Here is a 19069-nt window from a genome sequence, read left to right on the forward strand (position 1 = left end):
AAATTCCCTAGGGCATGAATACAATGCAGCAAAGTTCTTTGCAACCACATAACAAGGGTGACCTTTACTCCTAGTCCCAATAATTTCCTTATTTCCATCTGAGACCTCATCAACCTGCCCTTCACTGCCCATATTTCTATCAACATTTCATCACAACCACTTAACCAGTCTCTAAAAAGCTCCGAATTTTCACTCAACTTTCTGTCTTCTTCTGAGCCTTCCAAACTCTTTCAACCTCTGCCCATTAACCAGTTCCAAAGCCAATTCCTCATTTTCAGATATCTTTATAGCAACACCCCACCCCTAGTACCAATTTTCTGTCTTAGTCCATTTTGCATTGCTATAAAGAAATACCAGAAGCTATTTAATTTAAAAAGAGAAGACGTGTATTTGGCTCAGGCTTCTGCAGGCTGTATAAGCATGGCACCAGCATCTGCTTGGCTTCTGGTGAGGCCTCAGGAAGGCTTTACTCATGGTGGAAGGTGAAGGGGGAGCAGGCATGTCATATGTCAAGAGAGGGAGCAAGAGAGAACTCACTCATCACTAAAGGGATAGCACCAACCCATTCACAAGGGACCCACCCCCATGACCCAAACATCTCCCACCAGCCCCCACCTCCAACACTGGGGATCACATTTCAACATGAGATTTGGAGGGGACAAACATCTAAACCATATCACCGGCACACTGACTACAGCCATGTATGGGTGGGGAAAGTCCCTAAGTTAAAAATCATGGTCAGATTGTCCTGCGTGAGAATAACGTATGATAGTGCTATTTCTTCTTAGCCCAGGATCTGGCCTAATATCGCAGTGGTGGGAAAGGGCTTCCTAGGAATGGTAATATATGGAAATAGTAGCAGTAATAATACAATGGTTCTCTACAAATGTTACTATGTGCTACTGTCACTAATATGAGTTCAATAATTGGCATTCTTATGTTCAGATGCATCCAATTTGCAAAGTATTTCTAAAAGTCTACTCATGCTCAGTGCCATTTTAAGCTTTGTATACCAAGAGTCACATTGGCCTTATCACGGTGCCTATGTATTAAGTGAGGCCAGCACATGTGTAGATACATATGTTCCAGATTTATAAGCCTTGGAATAAAAGTGCAGCCCTGACATGCACCTGGGCCCTATAGCATGTAAACACATGTGGACTGTGGGAGAGAGGACACCAGGGAGCAGGCTCTGGGTGGGTTTATGTCCCATACTCTACCTCTCATTTGCCTAATTATATTGGAGCTTAGTGTATTCTTCCCAAATCTTGCTCATGTATCCTCATGAAACACTTTTGAGTTTTCATTTTATAGAGGTTAAGCCTTAAGATACAAATGGTCGTAGACACTCCTTCATTTCATAAGTACATATTAAGTAGCTACTGTGTTCCAGGCACAGTCCCAGGCAGTAGGGGTGAAAAGATAAAAAGCCACAGCTCCAGCCCTGCTCATTGTGGAAGACACCAAGCACCCCAGGAACAACTACACTGCATTGTGCATGACTGGTTTGAAATCGTTTCCTAAGAGCCAATTTTGATAACAGAGATGAGGGGAAAATACTGGATGACCATGAGCACCTGAGAAAGTGAAGGCTTCAGAGAGGGGAGAAAAGCTGTGGAGAGAAGTGTCCGGAGGCCCCGGAAGACACATGCTGCATAATTTCCCACTTTCTCTTGAGCCAAAAATAGTCTCAATTCGTTGAGCAACCGACTAAGTATATCCAAATCAAAAAGATCAAATTTTTGCAATAAGCTCTACCAAGTCACATTTATTTTTCTGTCTGATGTACCTGACATCAAATAAACAGTTATTTTAAAAATTGGGTGCATCACCACACTATGACATAGCCAACCTTTAAAAAAAAATGAATGATTTATTTAAAAGGTTGAATGTGTCATACGAGCCTCTAAATCAGCAAGTGAAAAATCAGACATTCCCGCAGCCGGGTAGCCAGCGGAGAACAGACAGAGGAGTGAACATGGTGCAGATTAAATAGGATATCCCCCCCAGGAAATTAGGAAACAGTGTGGATATAGGACATTTCAGGCTGAAATTAAAATTACCAGAGTGTATGTTCTTTGCATTATCTTAAAGAATACATGTTCAAGCCTTAAACTTTGTTATGGTAAACACTTTGTTTGATAGTGATAAGCTTTTTGTTTCTTTACGTGTGATACTGCATTAGTTCATCGTCATGCTGCTGATAAAGACATACCCGAGACTGGGTAATTTACAAAGAAAAAGGTTTAATGGCCTCACAGTTCCACGTGGCAGGGGAGGCCTCACAGTCATGGCAGAAGGTAAAAGGCACGTCTTACATGGCTGCAGGGAAGAGAGAAATGAGTGCCAAGTGAAAGGGGAAACCTTTTATAAAATCATCAGCTCTTGTGAGACTTAGTCACTACCACGAGAACAGTATGGGGGAACCGCCCCCATGATTCAATTACCTCCCACCGGGTCCCTCCCACAACACGTGGGAATTATGGGAGCTACAATTAAGATAGGATTTGAGTGGGGACACAGCCAAACCATATCAGATACAATTTAGGTGTGTGCCAAGTCCTGTGTTTAGCTCTCAGAAATCTTGGGATGTTGATAGGCCAACCAACAAATATGTTTGCTTGTATTCGTTTTATTTCTGCAATGAAACGGGGTAAAACCGCAGAACTTGGAGGTCCTGATGAGAGGTTTCTGTCTGTGTTTTGCCGTTCCCGCCTGCTCAACCCGGTGCCTGGAGAGGGAAAGGCTGTGACCCCGCAGGAAGAGCAATCCTGGGGCCAAGGAGACCTGGGGTCGCAGCCCCATCTGCCCATTTTTAGCTTGCGACCTTGAGCAGTCTTCTAATCTCTTGGGGCCTCCTCTTGTTCATGTACAAAACAAGAGGTTGGAGTCCTACTGCTCCTCAGGGTCCCAGCAGTTTGTAATGTTCAATTACCTGGCCCGTCTACTGTTGCTAATTGTAGGATCCATGTCCTGCTTGTGTTATTCGGTGTCGAGCACAGCGTGCAGGCGCTCCGTGGAAGCTCCGTGGAAGCTTGCTGAAATGTCCTTCTTGTGTTTACTCCCTGGTGAGCACAGCGTGCAGGTGCTCCGTGGAAGCTCCGTGGAAGCTTGCTGAAATGTCCTGCTTGTGTTTACTCGGTGTCGAGCACAGCGTGCAGGCGCTCCGTGGAAGCTCCGTGGAAGCTTGCTGAAATGTCCTTCTTGTGTTTACTCCCTGGTGAGCACAGCGTGCAGGTGCTCCGTGGAAGCTCCGTGGAAGCTTGCTGAAATGTCCTTCTTGTGTTTACTCCCTGGTGAGCACAGCGTGCAGGTGCTCTGTGGAAGCTCCGTGGAAGCTTGCTGAAATGTCCTGCTTGTGTTTACTCGGTGTCGAGCACAGCGTGCAGGCGCTCCGTGGAAGCTCCGTGGAAGCTTGCTGAAATGTCCTTCTTGTGTTTACTCCCTGGTGAGCACAGCGTGCAGGTGCTCTGTGGAAGCTCCGTGGAAGCTTGCTGAAATGTCCTGCTTGTGTTTACTCGGTGTCGAGCACAGCGTGCAGGTGCTCCGTGGAAGCTCCGTGGAAGCTTGCTGAAATGTCCTGCTTGTATTTACTCCCTGGTGAGCACAGCGTGCAGGTGCTCCGTGGAAGCTCCGTGGAAGCTTGCTGAAATGTCCTTCTTGTGTTTACTCCCTGGTGAGCACAGCGTGCAGGTGCTCCGTGGAAGCTCCGTGGAAGCTTGCTGAAATGTCCTGCTTGTGTTTACTCCCTGGTGAGCACAGCGTTCAGGCGCTCCGTGGAAGCTCCGTGGAAGCTTGCTGAAATGTCCTTCTTGTGTTTACTCGGTGTCGAGCACAGCGTGCAGGTGCTCCGTGGAAGCTCCGTGGAAGCTTGCTGAAATGTCCTTCTTGTGTTTACTCGGTGTCGAGCACAGCGTGCAGGTGCTCCGTGGAAGCTCCGTGGAAGCTTGCTGAAATGTCCTTCTTGTGTTTACTCGGTGTCGAGCACAGCGTGCAGGCGCTCTGTGGAAGCTCCGTGGAAGCTTGCTGAAATGTCCTGCTTGTATTTACTCCGTGGCAAGCACAGCGTGCAGGCGCTCTGTGGAAGCTCCGTGGAAGCTTGCTGAAATGTCCTGCTTGTGTTTTACTCCGTGGCAAGCACAGCGTGCAGGCGCTCCGTGGAAGCTTGCTGAATGGCGTGGAGCAGAGAGGGGAGCCCCGGGTGAGTCCTGGGCTTCAGGCTAGAAAGGAGGCATGGGAATCGGTTGCAAATCTGTGCAGTGGAGGAGCCAGTGGTTCCCGAGTGAACATGAGACGGGTTTCCGTTCAATTGAGGATGGGATTTGGAAGAGACCTCCGGGGAAAGATGGTCAGGATGCCTCGGATAAAGGCTGGGGAAGAGAGCTGAGGTTGGGACAGTAGACTTGGGAATCATTCACCTACAGGAGACAGGTGACAGCTTCCATGCAGAACAGAGGGGCAGCGTGCAGGCTCGAGGGAAACCCACTTTCCAAGGCAGGGTAGGGGAGGAGGAGGGCAGCGAAGCGGGAGGAGCCTGGGCCGCCTCTCCCTGTGCCAGTTCCCCTGCAGGCCCCTGATGCCCAGGAAAGCCTGGCCAGCACTCACCGCAGGGAGCCTGTCACTCCAGCCGGGCCCTGGGCACCCCAGCTGCAAAGAGGAAGATGCCTAGGAGGCTCTGACCCTTCCAGTGATTGGCTCTGGGTTCTGCAAGGTTCTTTTGTTCAACAGAAATGGTTGTAAGACAGTGCCTGGGAGGCAGCCTCTAGCCTCCATACCCAGAGGCTCAGAATCCGAAGGAGGTTAAGGGACTGCCCTCGGCTGCCTATCCCCAACTGGGACTCTAGGACTGGAGCACCCCCAGCCCCTGCCACCTGCCACAGGGGCTGGATGGGCCTGGGAACAAGAGGGGAGCCCGCCTCAGGTGTCAGGAGCCCTGAGGACATCCAGCCGCAAAGCCTTCCGAGGCCACCCAGCCGCAAAGCCTTCCGAGGCCACCTCTGCCCTCCTGGCATCTGCGTGGCCTTTTCACCCTGTCGGGGTCCTTATAAAAATGTTTTGAAATGAAAATAAGAGAACACATCAGGAAGTGTTTTGAAAACAAAAATAGCATTTTCATACAGGATATTATCATAATTCAAGGCTAAGATGTCACAGCTATGAAGTACAACCCTATAGTTATGACATAGCCAGGGAATTATTATTGTAGTTAACAGAAAAAATTTCTGTCAGCAATGGGTTATGTAAGCAATGCATTAAGATCATTTCCTGTGATACTCCCTGCTCTCCTGGCTGAGGCAGGGTGAGGGGACCCGCAGCAGCAGTTACCCCGGTTTTTCCTTTCCAGCCCCTGAGCTTTTGTCTATGGATAAGTGTGAGCTTAGCCTGCTGAGGCCACACGGCCCAGGGAAAATCATGGAACCTGTCAAATGAAAGACGGGGTTGTCTCTAAGGGAGCAGAGAAAGAACTTCAGTTTTGGGAAACAGACTCAGCCTCTATGGCTCTGGAAGCAGATGTATTCTGCATTTCTCTTAGACAAATAGTAAAACTACAGTCCACAAAATGAAGAACTTACAGAAGCTGCCCTGTGCTGAGCCCTGCGGGTCTCCTGTTGGGGAGTGGAAGGCTGTGTTTTCTAACACTGTTCTCCCGTGCTGCCCTCCACGCAAGCCCCAAGGGCGGGTCTTCCAGACTTTGCCCTGGGTATTCCGCTCTCCCGGTGGGCCTCTGGCCTGGAGAGCCTCTGGCCTGGAGAGCCTGCATCCTTCGAGCTTTCTGCCTGTGCTGCATCAACTTTGTCGAGGGTCCCAGCCGGCCCCCCACCCATTCATTATACCAGGACCCTGGCAATGCCATCCCCACCCAGTCACCCACAGCCTCCAGTGCTGCTGGGCCGCCCATTCGCTAGACCTCTTGTTTCTATGGGTGCTTGGAGCCCACGTGGTGGGTTTGATCTTTTGCATCAGGAGCGGTCGCATGTCTTCTGCCCTACTGTTGTGTATTCTTTCCGTGATCTGTGACGCGCTCCCAGCTCAAACCCCCTCTGCCACCCGCGTTCCCTTCTCCAGCCAGATCACAGCATCTTGGTCCCCTGGTGCTCTGCCAGTAATCAGGGGAGTTGCCCAGTGAGGGGATACGATAGGGTGGGAGGGGCACAGCACCTGACTAAGAGGGGCTTAGGCAATAGGGAAAAACTGCTCAGACGCCATGGAGCTGGTACAGCTGTGGGGGTGGCCACTGCTGTTCCCTGCACCGTCTGAGTTCCCCGTGACTAGCTTCCTACTTTGTGTCCTTGTGATCATCATCTCAGGCCACACAATGGCTCAGTGGTTCCAGACATCACACCCTCCTGGAAGATGGGACACGGAGAAGGGGTGGGTCCTTCAGAGCCCTGTCATTTTATCGGGTAAGGAAATCTTTCAGAACTGGGTCACGTGCCTGGTGCTAGATCAGTCATTGACAAAGATTACCTCATTTCAAATAAACTAGCTCTAATTCACTCCTTGGGACTGGAGGAAAGGGCTCACCTAACCTGGTATCAAGACATCTGTGCCCGATATCGGAACACAACCAGGGTCTGTTAGTAGGAAACGGGGTCCACCATGACCCCGTGTGGACCCCACTGCGTGGACACAGCAGCTGCCCCATTCCTTCCTCCTTCTCTTCCGACTCTCTCTGTGGCTCCATCTGTCTCTTGTTGACTTATTTGCACAGTCCAGGTTGGCTCTGCCCAGGCCACATCCTAGCCTGGGAGTTGATGGGACACCCAGGACAATGAGCTCCCCCAGCCCAGAATTCACAGCTGCACAGAGAGATCCCATATGCATGGGAGGGGGCAGGTGGTTCCATCTGAGTTGGCCCCCAGGGAACCTCGGGCCTCACCTTTCCCAGCACAAAGCCCTCCCAGCCACTGTCTTCCTTCTCCTTCACGCTGCTCTGTTAACACCAGATGCCAGTCAGGGGCTCGGTGTGCATGGAGCATGTTCAGCAGTTACTGCCAGAGTTAGCATCCACGTGCTCTCAGATGATTGCCAGACCAGTGAGACAGAAACTCCATTTCCAACATCTCCTTCACAGTTCGAGGCAGCGTAAGGTGGTGGGAAACGCCCTGCACCAGGGACCACCAGCCCAGCAGCCTCACTCCCGCCAGCCCAGCAGCCTCACTCCCGCCAGCCCAGCAGCCTCACTCCCGCCAGCCCAGCAGCCTCACTCCCACCAGCCCAGCACCCTCACTGGCTGAAAACCCCATTTTGCCATCTGCAAAACAAGGGGGAAGAATTAGAATTGCAGGATTCCTTTCAGCTCCGATATTGCTTCTTCTGGTGAGTCTGCTGCTTGCACATGGCTGGTTCTTAATAAATGTCCAAGGAATGATGGGGATGGGAGGTGGGGGAAGAAGAGGTTTGGTTTTTGGAGGAGAGGGTCGTAAATTTACTGTAGCCCGTCACAAGCCAATAAATACGGTCCTTAGAAACATGTCTGGGACTTGATTATCTCTCTCTGGAGGGTAGGAGAGATTTCCCGATTCCTATCGTGTGCTATGCATATTTATAGTATTATTTACAAACTCTTCACCACGGAGCATTTCCCTCTCAACTCTTGTGTCTGAGCCCAGTGAGTCTCGCAGGGCCTCCCTGCCTCCACCGAGGGCCAGGCATTTCCATGTCTTCTCTCTGGCTCCCAGCTCTGCCTCTTTGGTCTGTCTGCCTGCGTTGTTATGCCCCAGCAGTGTAAAATATTTATTTTATTTGGTTACCTAACGATATTAGAAATGCAGTGTGCATTATTTATCCTCGGCCCTTGGAGACGGCCTTTGGGGCCTGGTGCTGCTCTGCAGCAATAAGTGTGCACGCAACTCTCTGTGCTGTGCTTATTTTGTTTACTAGAGAATTTAGTACAGGTGGAGGGGCAGGGAGACTTCACCTTCCTCCTGGGAAGAGTTTTCATCAAGTTGTAAAGACGTTAATTTAAGTGTGCAGCAGGGCCGCGGGGAGCCAGCATTTCCACTCGAATTGGGATGACTCCACTCAGTCCCCGACGCCTGGGGAACAGCGTCCAAGGTGGCATCAGCAACTCCAAAGGCCAGCCCTGCCGGTTGAGCCTGCCCATTGTCAACCAGAGGGTGCCTGCAGTTTGGTTCCTATCCTGGCTATGGTGGGTGGAGGCCCGGAAGCCACTATCCCCGACCCCAGCCAGCTCCTCCCATGGGCCTCCCTCACTTCTCCATCGGTTTGATCCAGAAAAAAATGCTGTGCACACATTGCTGCAATATTGTTTTTTTCTCTCCCCACCCAATATTGAAGCCTCTTGGCCGATGGAGTCATTGGTTTATGTTCAGGGAGACAGAGAGGAAGTCAGAGGCTGTCTGAATTATGTGCCTGGACTTACCGATATGCTTCTGCGATGCAAACACTCCTGATTTATTCTCTGCAGCTGGAGCCTGACCTTTTACTCTTGTTCTTCTCCCCTGGGGCTCTTGAAGCAGCAAACGTCTTTCCATCCTGACCCGTGTGCGAGGAGACAGGCCCCTGATCCTAGGCGTTCTGGAAGCTTCCATTTTGCTTGTGATATTGGAGAATCCTGTTGTCTCAAAGCCTTCCAGCTTTTAGAGGCTCTGGGAAGCCTTCCTCTTCCATATTTCAACCTGGAGAATGTTGCAGAACAAGGCTCCAACGCTTGGCAGTGTTTCTAGAAATAGAAACCCGGGGGCAGCTCTGCAGATGGCAGCGTGACCAGTTCCACTAGAGAAGTGGACGTGTGCGCAGTGGATTTGCAGCCCCCAGAGGTGTGCTCCGCGTTCCCTCCGCTCTGCTCTTTATGGCTGTCCAGCTCCCTGAGGCATTGGATGGGGTCTGCTATTTCCTAAGGCGGCATCTTCCTCCTGGACAGTCCCATGAATGCATGTAACTCCACACTGGGACCCAGGAAGGCCGCAGAAGGAGGAAGAGCCAAGCCAGGGGAGGAGGGAGAGGGAGGCTGGGGAGCGCCCCTGGGCCCATCACTGGTGAAGGTGCAGGCAAGAGGATGAGCCCCGCAGATCACACAGGAGCCACACCTGGCACTGTTTCTGTGGTGATGGTTGCTTTCTTGGAAAGAGTAGGATGGGTTTTCTGCACTCCTGGGGGCTTCACCAGTGAGCCAGCAGATGCTGGCTGGCCGCTTATGGGTGCTGGCCACTCACCTCATCATTCCTGGGCCAAATTTCCCAAAGCCAAATGGCTTGGGAATGAGACCATGCGATAAAAAGAATAAAGATTTTGGGTGAAAAATGGATTATTGATTCAAGCTGCACCCTCTGTCCCAATAATAAATTACCCAGCATTAGGGAAAACAGGCTGCTAAATTAAAACGAATATGGGAAGGTGCTGGGTGCCCGGTCCGGCGTGGGGTACTGCTCCCCCCTCGCCCCCAGCCGGCTGCTCCCTGGTTGACAGTTTCTGCAAGCCCAAACTGACAGCTCTTCAAAACCTGCCCAAGAAACCCAGCATTAATTAAGTCATTGCTGGACTGTAATTTCCTTGAGAAGTAAAAAATTCTCACACAAGAAAAGGTTACAGAGACCTTTTCTGTGTCAAAATTACCATGCGGCATGAATATTAATGCTCTTAATGAAGACAACCTTTTTTTCATCAAGAAGGTTCTGGAGCAGGTGCCAAACCTGAAGTCTCACTCCGTGGGTTTTATAGTCTCAGGAAATTGGCACAGTGCAATTTTTCCATGAAAGCCAACATTCCCGCCACAGCCACGCCCCTCCTGGTCTGTCCCCAACCCCACTGGCCACCTCTTCTCTAAGGTGTTGAGGACAGGGGACTTGCTTGGAATCAAAGGTGTGATTCAGCCTGTCAGTGGTGCTGGGACAGAGAGGTAGGGACGACCAGGAGCCTGGCTTGTGCCCCCGGGTTGCACAGGCCATTCCACAAGGCGGGCAGTATCTGCATCCCTGATTGTCCTCAGGACACATTCGGATGCTGCTCCAAGGGAGACAAAGACCAGAGTGGACATGATGGCCTCCTCCAAACGCTTCACTGCCCTTGTTGCAGGGACACCCCCCAGCTAGAGGACACTGATGGCCCTGCTGGCCCCAGGGGTCCCCTGAGGGTGTCACCTGCCTCAGCCCTTGCAGGCGACTGGAAAAGCTGGTAAAGGTGCGGCTGGGCACCTGCTGGGAGGGGCCTTGATGGGGAGGGGTTTGAGGGTCTGGGTCGGACCCCAGCAGCTCTTCCTGTTTTTCCTATTCCAGGGGCAGCATCCAGGGAGTTTTCAATGTCACTGCACTTTGATTTTTTTCTCCCGGAAAACTAAGATGCTCTCTTCCCCTTGCTCAACCCCTTTAGATCTGGGGGGATGTGAAGAGGGGTAATTTGGAGCTTGTGCTTGTCAGTGGAGCATTTTAGTACCTCTACTAAGAGAGACTCACAGTGTAAACACTATTATTAATAATAATTCAAGGAAATGTTTGACTGCATCTTTTTTGGTCCTTGTTTGTCACTGCCCCATTTTTCTGTGCCTTCATTTTATGAAGATACTGAAAACAAAAACAAACACGCTGGTCCCACACCTAAGGGTTGTTTCAGTGCCGATGAGAGGTTTGGGTGATTCCCCCAGGGCGATGAAATCACAGGTGCCCAGATGAGAAGAGATGATTTATTAAAGCAAACTTAGGAACTAACCATTTACTTAGAAGTTTATTTTGCATCGCGAATGCACAGTGTGACTGTTGCAGCCTCCAGGGTGAATCATGTGAGCCTCCGAGCAGCCCCGGGAAGCACCTGCAGACGGGGAGCAGGTGCCCTCGGCAGCACAGGTGGAAGCAAGGACCCATGTGCCACTCCCTGCCCCCCAAAGCCATGGGATAGATCATCTCTGTAATTGCATCTCCCTTCATTTTTTACCTATTAGTCATTTGTGACGTAATAAAGGCTATGGCTAAGCAGTAATAATAAATCTGGCCGCTTCTGTTGAGCCATCTAATACCCTGTGTATATTTAAAAGGTAAGCGTGATATATAGTTATGAGTGCTGATGTAATAGCTATTAGATTTATAATACAGCCAAGAGGCATTATTTTATTATAAAGAGCAATAGTTTACAATCTTATTATTGTTTATTACTGACGTCAGTATAGGTCCATAACAAAATCAGGTTGCAACCAGAAATAAAATTCATAAATGTCATCAGTTTTGCCAGGAATGGCGCCTCTTTGGACCCATGGCAATTTTGGAGGCAGGTTCACTATCACCCAGGTGCGAAGTCCACGGCCCACCTGCTGACACGGCACCTTTGCACTTTCATTTTGTTATTGGGGAAACCGAGAATAGCATGTCTCCAAGTCCTGAGAAGATTTTGCAATAGAAGACTTACAAGGAACCAGATGAGAATGAGTGTGGGCGCCTACCACAGGCAGACAGAGGCCCCAGCCTGCAGCTCTGCTCCTGGGAAATGACCCCAGGGGAGGAAGTGAGCATTGGCAGGAGCGTGGGGTCAGCACTGTGCTGTCTTCCTTGATTCCAGGTGGCTGAGCCAGGCGAGAGTGCCAAAAGTGAATCCTGTCTCTCTCACGGGTCTACGGGCTGGTTTTCCACCAAACTTTCCCAAAGATGTTCATTTCTCCTGGAAAAAAGGAAACTTAGAATTGTGACCGTCCAAATCAGGGCATGTCAGAAAAATTAAACCACACCGCCTGGCACACATCTGTGAGCCCATCCACTGGTTTTTATGACTCAGGGGCTCTGCTGTTTAATGTCACCAGTGCAGGCCAGTGGAATTCCAGCCTTATTAGGGAAAGGGTCTGGACTGCTGAGTTGAACACCACAAGGGGCTGGACCTACCCGGTTGAGGGCCATGCCCAGGTTGGATGGAGGGCGGGAAGTTAGGACTTGAAATGATGATGTGTTAGTTCAGGGTGAGCCACTCTTGAAAAACAATCATTTTATTTGCAGCAAAGGAACACATATAGTTACTTTCTCAAGATTTCTCATTGTTTCTGAAGCCTGCTAGACAATAGTGAAAAAAAAATTACATGTATCAAAATATATACTTGAAATCTACAAAGTCCTTCCATGGGGCAGCTGGGTAGAGTCATCCTGAGAGCTGAGCTTCTAGCTGTTCCCCTGCCTTGTCTGTTTGGGATTTTGCTTGGGATCTTTTAATGCCAACCCAGTGAATCCCAGGAGCGTGAAGATGAGACAGGGAGTTGTTTGGTCGAAGCCACATGTCCTCAGCAAGTTTCTTCTCTGCACCCCGCATCACTTGCAGCAAGAGAAGTTCCTCTGTCATGGGACACTCGTGTGGTTCTCATCCTTCTTGCCTGGATGATGGTGAGCGCCCCGAGGCCAGGTGTGCCTCTGACCTGCACACCTCAATGATGGTGAGCTCCCTGAGGCCAGGTGTGTCTCTGACCTTCACACCTGAATGATGGTGAGCACCCTGAGGCCAGGTGTGCCTCTGACCTTCTCGCCTGGATGACTGTGAGCGCCCTGAGGCCAGGTGTGCCTCTGACCTGCACACCTCCAAGACGGTGAACTCCCTGAGGCCAGGTGTGTCTCTGACCTTCGCATTCCCTTGCAGTGCTTGCTTTGCACATGGCAAGGGTTCAGTGAATGAAATGTGTGCATGTATTTTCATGTCAGGCTTTGTCTGAAGCACCCACCTTCTCATGGGAAGGCAGGATGATGACCACCTTTGTGTTCTCAGGCTGCAGTTGCTCCAGCCAATCTATGGACCACCCCATTTCCACCAAGTCGGTGAAAACACCGTCCTAGTCATTGAATCCAGCAGGCAGTGTTTCTGCATTTTGGTGCCCATTTAAATTCACAGTGACCACACACACACATGGGCCAGTCACATACTGCAAAACATCTTCAGTGCTTTCCACCCCTTAGCAACAACTACACAGTCCATAGAAATCGCTAGGGCCTTGATTTCCCTTTGGGAAAACCAGAAGCATTATATTGCAGCCTATGGAGCCTGGTTTCTATCCTCATGACCAACTTCCCACTTGGAAATAAATAGATGACAATGACCAAACACAGCCCCTCAAATAGCAAGTCCTCCATAAATGCTTGTCGAATTAAAGTAAAATGAATTAGTCAGTTCCATTTGTACAAAAATAACAAGTAAGTGCCTTGAAAATAGCCAAGCAATCGGCTCGGGAGTGGGCGTCATGGAGGGTGTGGTCAAGAGGAGCCACATAACTGGACTCAGGGCAGGGGACTGGACACAGCCATTGGGACTTCTTGCTTAAGAGTCACTGCCAGCTCCTTGGGGAGTCCCTTTGCTTCCTCTTCTTCAGTGTTTCCTCACTCTCCCCACAGCCAGAGTGGCTGTGCCTGGTACCCAGTGAGGCTTTTGCTCACCGAGCCCTGGGTGGGTGTGGAGTGGCCTGGGGAATGTGCTCACACAATCCCACACAGGGATATAACATTCTGAGCGTGTTGACTGGTACTATCCAAGATTTAATAATCATGAACTCCACCCAAACTATGCATGCTATAAAATGGCATTTTTAATATCACAGACCTGGTGACATTTACACACCACTTGAACTTTACTTCAGTGGTTTATATATTACCATCCACGATCCTTTAGAAGTGTGGCTTCAAAGTAGTTTATTCTCTGCCTTAGAATTATTTCTGGACTTTGATACAATCGCGTTTTGAAGGCCTCCAATAGTTTTAAGCTCCTCATAATAGTTCCCATGGAATATTCTATTTCAAGGTGATGCTAAGGCATGCAGTAATTTTCAAAACCATAAACCACAGAGCAGTGTTTCCATACATCCACTAGAGGTAATAAAATAAAGACTTCCCACTTCCATGAGTCTTTAGAATTAGATCTAGAGAATCATTCCAATGACACAGCAGAGCGGGGCTTCCTTCCAGCCTCACCCCAGACTCTGACTGAGGAGAGTGATGTGGTTTGGCTCTGTTTGGCCCCACCCAAATCTCATCTCTAGCTGTGGTCCTTAGTGTTGGAAAAGGGGTGTGCCCACCCAAATCTCATCTCGAGTTGTGGTCCTTAGTGTCAGAAGAGGGGTCTGGTGGGAGGTGATTGGATGATGGGGTGGACTTCCCCTTGCTGTTCTTGTGATATTGAGTGAGTTCTCACGAGATCAGATTGTTTAAAAGTGTGTGGCACTTCCCCCTTTGCTCTCTCTCTCAGTGCCATGTGAAGACGTGCCTGCTTCCCCTTCACCTTTCTGCTATTATTGTAAGTTTCCTGAGGCCTCCCCAGCCATGCCTCCTGTACAGCCTGCTGAACTGTGAGTCAATTAAACCTCTTCTCTTTATAAGTTACCCAGTCTCAGGTAGCTCTTTATAGCAGTGTGAGAACTGACTAATACAGTAGAGCTTGCGTTTTCCACAAAGGCCCAAGGTTGGTGGCCAGAATTGCCAGGTATCCCCTGTTGCTGCTGGGACCCAGCTGCACAGCACAGCCTCCCAACTGTGTCCTTCATTTGTGGGGCTAAGACGCAGCAGAACATCCTCATCTCACCAAGCCCGTTTCTTCCCCGAGGGCAGACTCTGTGTGGCAAAGACAGTGTCCCTGTGATGACCCTGCCCAGACCACACACCATCATCTATCTTGCCTCTACAGCAAGCAGTCGGGATAATTAATACAGTCCCAACGGGGCCACTCCCCAGCTAGACTGAGAGCCCTGGAGGACAGGTTTGGGCTGGGTGTGTCACACACAGGCACTAACACAGTGCCTGGCTCCCAGCAGACCACCGGGCATGCTTGCTCTGTGTTATTCATTATAATCGCACATCTTCCATGGCAAAATATGAGGCTGCTGCATGTTCCTGCGTGTGAGATGGAAACAGTGATCCCTCAAATTGCTCGTGCATAAAGCCTGCTGTTTGCTTGGAGCCTATAGGCTGAAGGTCTGCAGACAATGACACTGAATTTTACCTCTTCCATGCCTGCCTGAAGTCAGTGGTCAGAAAAAGAGAGAAAAAAAGTCCATTTGTTTTTCTGCTGGTGGTGCACAGGCTGCCCTGCATCTACGTCTGCCACCTGTGGGGCACGCTTCCAGAGAGGGGTCCAAGACTGCTCCTCAGGTGGCCTGCTAAGTGCTACCCACTTCAGGACAGTTCCTGAGCCCAGAATTAAGTCCAGGTCTTCTGGACATGAGCCCCGGGGACGCTGTGAAACACCCCCACCCTCTGAATAACATCCTCCTCTGCACACTGCTCATTGCCCCGCCCACAGCCTGTAGCTCCAGCTGCCCTCGTGTTGCAGGCCTGGCTCTGGGGCGGGGGGGGGGTCTCATCTTTTTCACTGTTGGCTTTAAGGAGTACATGCATCTACATGCTTTATGGCTACACACACAAGCTCACGCTTATTGCTACAACTCCACTGCCTGTCCTGGAAGAAAAGGGAGGGCAGGTTGGACTGCTGAGGGAGATGACGAAGGGCAGAGTGTGTCCCTGGTGTGCCCATCCTTGTCACTCATGGCTGGTAGCCATGGAGGGTCCTGACTGCACTTGCGGGGGCTGCCTGGGGGGCGCTGGGCATCCTGTGCAACCAGGCTGGTGGGGACGGAGACCTCGGACCCATGCTGCTACCTCACTCCACCCTCCCACCCCATCTATCAAAAATGCATATTCAAACTCAGATCCACCTTGGTGACAGCATTCCAAATGGTTTCAACTGGGGTCAATGGGCTCCTCTTTCAGGTAAGGCATCTGGTGTCCACCTATGGAGCCAGTTACCCATGCCTCGCGTGAAGGGAAACTGGGCAGAAAAATTCCCAGGGAGTGTCTTCCAGCCACAGAGGCAGAAGCCAAGGCAGTGGCAGGCACTGCAGTTCCCAGGACTACAGCTCCCAGGATTACGGCTCCTAGGATTACAGCTCCCAGGATGACGGCTCCCAGGATGATGTGTGTGGAACAGGCCAGCAAGTGAGAAGGGCCCACAAAATGGCACGGCTGGAATCTGCAGGTGGAGGCAACTCCAGTCTGGGTGCATGGTGTCTCTGTTACCTTCAACAGTCCACGGGGATGCTCCGGGGTCCCTGCTTCCTGCCCTGGGATTTCAGATGGCTCTTGGGCCACTCATGCAGCACTAGAAAACTCTGTGTGACTCAACCAAACGTGATGGCTTAAATATAATGTTGGTAAAAACATTGTATTTCTCTAAACATTAAGGCCGTTTCTCATAACAAAATCAAAGCCCTACATACATGATTGTTGATGTCATATTTTGAAGCACAATCCATTAAACGTGGTGTGTGTTGTCATTTAGGGCTCAAGGGGGAAGTAGTGTGAATTGTGGAAAGAGAACTGCCCTAAGAAATGAAACCCTTGCTCCAGTCCTGGCTCTGAAATGCTCCCTGTGACCCCAAGCTAGTCGTTTCACTCGGGGTGATCAATTCCGAGATGAGGAGGATAATTTCTAGACTCCCCCAACAATGCAGCCTCAGAGTGTGACAGTAACCCTGAAAGCTGTAAAACTCGAATCTGAGATTCAGGATAGGGACATGGAACAATGGATCAGAACACGCATTATTCTATGGAATTCTAAGAAATGCCCAGAATCCTGAAAAAAGACATCTTAGACTGGGAAGAATGATGAGCTTATCAATCAGTGATTTGGGGACAACTAGATATCCATTTGGAAAGTATAAAATTAAATTTCCTTCTTATCCTTCACACAATGATAAATCTAAATATAAAAAATACTAAAAAAATAAGGGGAATTACATTTAATGTTAGAGAGAAGGGCTTTCTTAGCATAGCACCAAATTGAATCAGTGAGAAAAAGTTTAAATCTCTACTAGCAAAGAACGCCGAGAAAACAGTTATAACATAAATGACAAACTCAAAAAATACTTGCAGCATGTTACAAAGAGTTAATATTCATACTATATAAGGAGCTTCTATAAATCAATAAGAAAAATGCAGAGCTCAATGGAAAAATGAACTGCCAATGAACATGTAAAAATATGAGTAACCTCATTAATGCCATAACAAACATTAATGTTTTGCGCGCACACACACACACACACACACACATTGCTTTGCAGGCAGGCAGAGATGAAAAGGGTGATAATATCCATTGTTTGCAAGGATATAGAAAACGGTTATGTTTGTAGGCTGTTGGTGGGATATTGTTGCAACTTCTTTTGGCAAGTAAGTGAGCTATATCTGCCCAAGAGTATGCACGCCCTCTTTTTTGTTAAAGGCAAAAAAAAAAAGTTATACATGTCCTCATAAATACTACCTTTATAATTTTTAAAGTAGAAGAAATATTCTAAGTTTGCTGGATGAAAAATAAGATTTTCTGTTTTGGTTTCTATAACCATTTAGGTACTCATTTTAGGAAAACCCAATATATGAAAAACCAAAATTTAAAGCTGCAATTAAATAGAGGTCGTTTATTTGGTGTACTATGTGGTCCACAGTGAAGCCCTTACATAACACCCTGAGACGGCCTGAGATCACACGGTTTTGAGTCACTGCCAACTTTTAATGCTAAAATATTAAAAGTTACGGCCCATGAAAATAAATCCAATGTGAAGATAAAGCTTTGTTTAAACTTTTATGCAAGTCAAAATTCAATTTGTACATGATTATCAAAAGCATGTGACTATACATTTCTCATCCCTCTTAAGTACATTGCAAGATCTACTGGCTTGGTCTCCATCATCAAGTATACCATGGGATGTAAAAAGTTGTGCCTACGGGTCGGGTGCGGTGGCTCACGCCTGTAATCCCAGCACTTTGGGAGGCTGAGGCAGGCAGATCACTAGGTCAGGAGATGGAGACCATCCTGGCTAACACGGCGAAACCCCATCTCTACTAAAAATACAAAAAATTAGCCAGGCATGGTGGCAGGTGCCTATAATCCCAGCTACTCGGGAGGCTGAGGCAGGAGAATGGCATGAACCCAGGAGGCAGTGAGCCAAGATCGCGCCATTGCACTCCAGCCTGGGCGACAGAGCAAGACTCTGTCCCCCGCAAAACAAAAATGTGCCAAGGTTTGGAGATTTTTCCAAACAACTCTCTTCATGTCTAAAGGGAAGGGTTTAGAGCAGCATGCTTTCCTTCTTTAGACAGCCATCCATCTATTTGTCTGTCCACCAATTAGGATATATCGATGGCCTGTGGTAGTAAGGCTGGTGCTTGGTACTGAGGGAGAGAGAGTAGTTAGGGGGACAGGTTCTGTCCTCAAAGGAGGCTGTAGTCTCCTAAGGAGATGTTATCTTTATACTTGACAGCACATGCATGTTTCCGGCAGCATGCATGCTGCAGTGCTTTAGAACAGGGCTCAAGATTTTCTTGAAAGGGCCAGAGAGTAGACATTTTGGCTTTTCAGGCCAGAGGGTCTCTGTCACAGCTACTCAACATTGCCATCGTACCATGAAAGCAGCCATAGAAAATGCATAAGCACATGAATGCAGCTGTGTACCAATAAAACTTTATTTACAAAAACAAGTGATGGGCCACATTGGCCAATGGGTTGTAGTTGGCCATGCCTTAGAAGGTTAGAGACAGGAGTCAGCTGGAGCTGGGGCCATGAGGAAAGGCATTATGAGGAGTGCAATACCTGGGCTGGGTCTCAAAGATGAGATGATTAGGGAAAGTCAGGACATGTAGAAAACCCAGTGTGGAGAGAGAAAACGGAGCACTGACAAGGGCAGGTGCACCCTAGGGTTTGGGGCAGTAAACAGCTCAGTTAGAAGGGACGAACCATGGCAAGGTGGCTTGGGCCCCGTGTTGGGGAGGGCTGGCTACCCGGACTGACCAGATTTTCTTTATCCATCAAGCTAGCAGGTTGGAAACATTTTTTATTTTTTATATTTATTTATTTATTTATTTTTGGAGACAGAGTTTTGCTCTTGTTGCCCAGGCTGGGGTGCAATGGCGTGATCTCGGCTCACCGCAACCTCCACCCTGGTTCAAGCGATTCTTCTGCCTCGGCCTCCCGAGTAGCTGGGATTACAGGCATGTGCCACCACGCCCAGCTAATTTTGCATTTTTTAGTAGAGATGGGGTTTTGTCATATTGGTCAGGCTGGTCTCAAACTCCTGACCTCAAGTGATCCACCCACTTTGACCTCCCAAAGTGCT

The 19069-nt window shown here is 49.2% G+C and overlaps 1 long non-coding RNA gene across 1 annotated transcript; it reads right to left on the reverse strand.

The window, feature by feature from the left end:
• Positions 1-2226: 2226 nt before the first annotated feature.
• On the reverse strand, positions 2227-8765 carry LOC129394556 (uncharacterized). The gene is made up of 2 exons (XR_008621842.1): positions 8387-8765; positions 2227-8039 (listed from the first exon to the last, which is right to left on the reverse strand). It is a non-coding gene; the product is annotated as an uncharacterized LOC129394556 (long non-coding RNA).
• Positions 8766-19069: the final 10304 nt, after the last annotated feature.

The sequence above is a fragment of the Pan paniscus genome, chromosome 17 (assembly GCF_029289425.2).
Source record: "Pan paniscus chromosome 17, NHGRI_mPanPan1-v2.0_pri, whole genome shotgun sequence".
NCBI lineage: Eukaryota > Metazoa > Chordata > Mammalia > Primates > Hominidae > Pan > Pan paniscus.